General features: G+C 39.7%; 1 long non-coding RNA gene across 2 annotated transcripts; it reads left to right on the top strand.

Moving 5' to 3' along the window:
- Positions 1–1,611: 1,611 nt before the first annotated feature.
- LOC117227810 (uncharacterized) lies at positions 1,612–2,810 on the top strand. 2 transcript variants are annotated; one of them, XR_004492144.2, is made up of 4 exons: positions 1,612–1,953; positions 2,034–2,173; positions 2,305–2,528; positions 2,712–2,810. It is a non-coding gene; the product is annotated as an uncharacterized LOC117227810 (long non-coding RNA). The 2 variants fall into 2 exon arrangements; XR_004492143.2 differs by having other exon boundaries at positions 2,610–2,810.
- Positions 2,811–4,772: the final 1,962 nt, after the last annotated feature.

Below are 4,772 nucleotides of genomic sequence, written 5' to 3'. Positions count from 1 at the left end.
CTCTCCCTCTCCCTCTCTCTCTCTCTCTCTCTTATACAAAAATTGCAATATTTAATTTACTTAGATTTTTTTCATTTTTTAATATTAACCACTTCCCTTACGATGTAATTTACAACAGCACGCGCCATAAACAATAACAAGGTCGGCCACTCGTTGGCCGAGCGTTAAAAGTTCCGCAAATCGCAGACGTCTCACGATTTGTACATACATGTGAACGGTACAATTCACTTTAACGTTGCAACATGTCTGATAAATAATTACGATCAATTAATTAACACCAGATTTACGGAGCACAAAAAACAGCTGTTTTATATTAGTTTATAAAAGCAACAGTAAGACACTTATTCTTTATTTTTAACAAGTTTTATATTGCAACATTTAAGTAACCTATAAATTGAACAAATAACCCATAAATGTATCCTTACGATACGAATAATCGTAAATGAGAAAATTAATAACCCGTCATTTTGACGGGTTCCATAAATCCAGCGTTAACGAACAAGACAAATTTATTGTCTCAAAGCGGATAATACACTAACAACAGTTTCATTCGTCATTTCCGAGCGAGCGTCGTGTTTGTAACCCGATCGGCTCTGCAACGTCTCCGAGACCTTTTATTTACATTTGGCAAGGCCGACCGTAACGCCTCTGACGTGTCTTGTTGATGTTTTGCCGGTCAGTGCAGCGCGTCTATGAAGCGACTTGTTTACGTTTGGCCCGGTCGAATTTTACCGCGTCTCTGACGCAACATTGCAAGCTAATGAGTTAACCCTTTGCACTCGAGTGGTAACACTGAGACACCACTAAAATTTGTGATATCACCTTTTAAGTTAATCTTGATATTAACAAAGTTTAGATTTGAAAAAATTATTGAGAGCGTAACTGTTGCGCGAGTCCCAAGAATCAATTTCATACGCATAAAATGTATTTTGTCATATAAAATAGAAATTAGTTAGAAAAATGATATTGTATGTACAGTTAAATTAGTTTCGAGTGCAAAGGGTTAATATATGCTGGGACGAATAAATTTATTGAACAGTTTCTGGTCCATGTATTTTTATAATTTCCATAATTGTGAAATAATAATCGTCGAACCGGTCGTTCGACCGGAGATTTTACGCGGTTAGCGTCGACGCGAATCTTAATGTCCGTGCGAATCTCGACCGCAGGTCCTGTTCTCACGATATAAGGTCCGTTTCACAACGAATTCTTCGGAGATCCGTTCTCGAATAGACGCACCGCGCACACGGGATCGGAAGACGGCCTATTAAACGGCGAGTAACCAGCGACTCGGGCGACGGCTGATTTTCTCTCGAAACTTTTTCTGAACGGATTAGTCGAAATGGGAACGGCAGAGAGAGCGAGAGAGAGAGAGAGAGAGAGAGAGAGAGAGAGCGAAAAAGAAAGTCTCGGTCAGTAGGTGCCGCGTAGAAGTATTTTCCATCGTCTTCGAGCGATTTATTTCTGGAGGTCAGGCTCACCCACGCAAGGAGCCGGCGGGACGGGCGGGCCGGTGGGCGTGGCCCGGCGGCGGTAGGGTCGCCCGGAGGCGGAGTCACCCCCTCGCTCCGTGCAGCCAGCGATTTTTCCTCCCAGACGGCTACCCACACGCATGTCCTAGCGGTGGCGCGCGCGCGCGAGCTCGCGCGTGCGTGCGTGTGCGTCTCTGTGCGTGCACGCGACTTCTGCCGGCCGCTGTAACGTGTGCGTTACACCGTGACGTCGCAGGCTTGGATACGGGTCAGAGACAGTAGGCTTCGCCAGGTTTTCTTCGGCCGATCTCCGCGCGGAGTTAAACGATTTTTCTCATGATCGCGACATTGGGGCGGTGTGTTCGCAGTACAAGATTGACTTGTTCCTAGACCGTAGAACGAGCCGCGGCGGGTGACGTCATCAACATTCGGCGAGACGCTCCTGTGATTTTCTCTAGCTTCGCTTCGTTCTTGATATATCGTAAGTGACCCGCGGAACATTCGATCCGCACCGTTCTCTCAAATCCGTTTCCATCGACTTTCTTTCTTTCTTTGTCCAAGCATGCATGTTCGTCTTTCTGCACGAGTTTCGGCGAGATCACCGGCAAATTCGAGATCCCGAGATCGGGATTCGAGAGGTTCGAGGACAGGAAGGTGCTCGGACGAACAAAAATACGTGGGAGATATTGGATACGTCGATTGTAGGTTATGTTGTGAAACAATTACGGTAGTTCGTATTTTATTAGATCGATCGAAGAACAATTTTCGTTTTAACAGAGAATTAGACCGATTGATTTTTTGATATTGTTTTTAAATGCATCTTTTCGTTTAGGTGGGATATCCTGTTGGCAGTGTACAAAAATGTTTAACGCTCGGACGAGCAACTACGACTAAGGTCGTGGGGTTCAAGCACAGAAATGTGTACAAATCTGGATCCGTGGCTAGCATTGTTACTAGTTTCGTCGAGGATTTGAAAACTCGCTATTACTCGCGTTCTTGTTTAATTAATCGGCCGATGAACTATGATCGGTATTTTGGAAGCGGATAGATATCAGGGTAAGTTCGGAAGAGTTTGACAACTTTTTGAAAATAGAATCGTATTGCTGCGATTTTTCAGAATTTTATTGTATTCGTTAGATTACAGCAATGTCTAAATAATTAAACATATATATAAACAGTATTTTGCGTCGAATTAAAATATATGCTACCATTTTCAAGTAAAAAGCAAAAATACTGTAGGTGGACGATTTCACCAGCATCACTGGGTTAGAGCGACCACGAAAAATAACCTTGACTATAGCCTAAAAAAAGTATTATAAATAAAGAAAGTAATTCTTACGTTATCTTTTCTTTAGCTTCCCACATAAATCGTAAAAATTCTCATATTTGGAGCGTCCCTCGCGATACCAACGACCACACCTCGCGCATTCAAGCCAGTCGTCACTTTTTCTGGTTTCGAAGTAGTCCTCTCTGCATCTCGCGCATTCATTTCGGTTCCATTCTTCCAACGACGCGTCGCTTCCTTGTAAAACTGGATTATCTCTGCTCGAGTCAAACGATCGTTCCAATTGTTTTCTACGTTTCTTTGCATCCTTCCCCCTTTTAATCGAAACATTCCCATGTTTCTTTATAGTTCCCTCGTTCCTCTTTGTCTCAACGTTCTCCGAACTGTTTACAACGTTTGCGAGTTGCCTGCAGCGTTTTCTGACCACGACGGTTGCACCCGTTTGTGGAAACACGGGCATCGTCTCGCTGAGCCAAACGGAATTCTTTGGAAATTAAGCTGTTCGCAACTCGAAAAGGAAGCGAATTCGCTTCGAAAAAAACCGGATAGAGGAAGAATACAAATTTCGTCGACGGACGGAACAATTAACGCGGTCGTACTCTCCCGGATCGGCACGATCGGTCTATACCAGAATTACGGGAGAGATCGACCGCATTTTTAATACAAAGTAGAAACGAATGCGCGCGCGCTGTCGAGGTTATACGGTAGTTTCACGCATAATGTATCCCTCGAAATTAAAACAGTGCAAATAAACTTACCTATCTGTCGATTACCGCGAAGAATATATGTACATCGGCGAAAAAACTTTCGGATCCGCCTAAAGCTTCAAACGCAATCCGCAAGATCGGGATACAGTTTCGCGACGATCGCGATACGCGATCAACGATCGATTCGTTAAAGCGTCTTCCGACTTTTAGCGCGACGTCATATGGCGTCGTCGTTTCGAGATATTCACTGCGGCCGAACTTCTCCCGGACTCACCCTATATATTTGATGTTCGAAACCGATTCACGATTTCCGTATTTCGAGCACGATAACGTTAACAGCGTCTCCCTACAAGACGAAATATTTCGCAACGAATTTCACCGAAAAGCAATTCGGTATCCCGATAAATTACGAATTCGTAAACGAGCACCAACGAAGAAGCTCCTTCGATCCCGTACCATTATCTTCGCAGTCGCTATAATTCGAATATTTTCGATCGTAATAATTTCTTAGATGAACATTTATCGCGCGTCAAGTTCGTTTCGACTGAACTAGACTTCATTGCTAGAAATCTCCGTCGCCGGTCATACTCGTCGAAGCACGACAAGGGGTGAAGTCGAAACTATTGTCACTTAGACTGTAATAGTATAATAGACTATAATAGAACTATAATATATAATATAGACTATAATAGACTATAATATATAATATATATTATAGAGACTATAACAGACTGTAATATATAATATATATTATAGACTATAATAGACTATAATAGAACTATAATATATAATATACAATATAATAGACTATAATAGAACTATAATATATAATATACAATATAATAGACTATAATAGAACTATAATATATAATATAGACTATAATAGACTATATTATATAATATATAATATAGACTATAATAGACTATAATATATAATATATATTATAGAGACTATAATAGACTGTAATATATAATATATATTATAGACTATATAGACTATAATAGAACTATAATATATAATATGCAATATAATAGACTATAATAGAACTATAATATATAATACAGACTATAATAGACTATATTATATAATATATAATATAGACTATAATAGACTATAATATATAATATATATTATAGAGACTATAATAGACTATAATAGACTATAATAGAACTATAATATATAATATACAATATAATAGACTATAATAGAACTATAATATATAATATAGACTATAATAGACTATATTATATAATATATAATATATAGACTATAATAGACTATAATATATAATATATATTATAGAGACT

This window comes from Megalopta genalis, chromosome 8, assembly GCF_051020955.1.
Source record: "Megalopta genalis isolate 19385.01 chromosome 8, iyMegGena1_principal, whole genome shotgun sequence".
Taxonomy (NCBI): Eukaryota; Metazoa; Arthropoda; class Insecta; order Hymenoptera; family Halictidae; genus Megalopta; species Megalopta genalis.
Note: the sequence above shows the minus strand (reverse complement) of the source record. Positions and strands in the feature narration are given on the sequence as shown.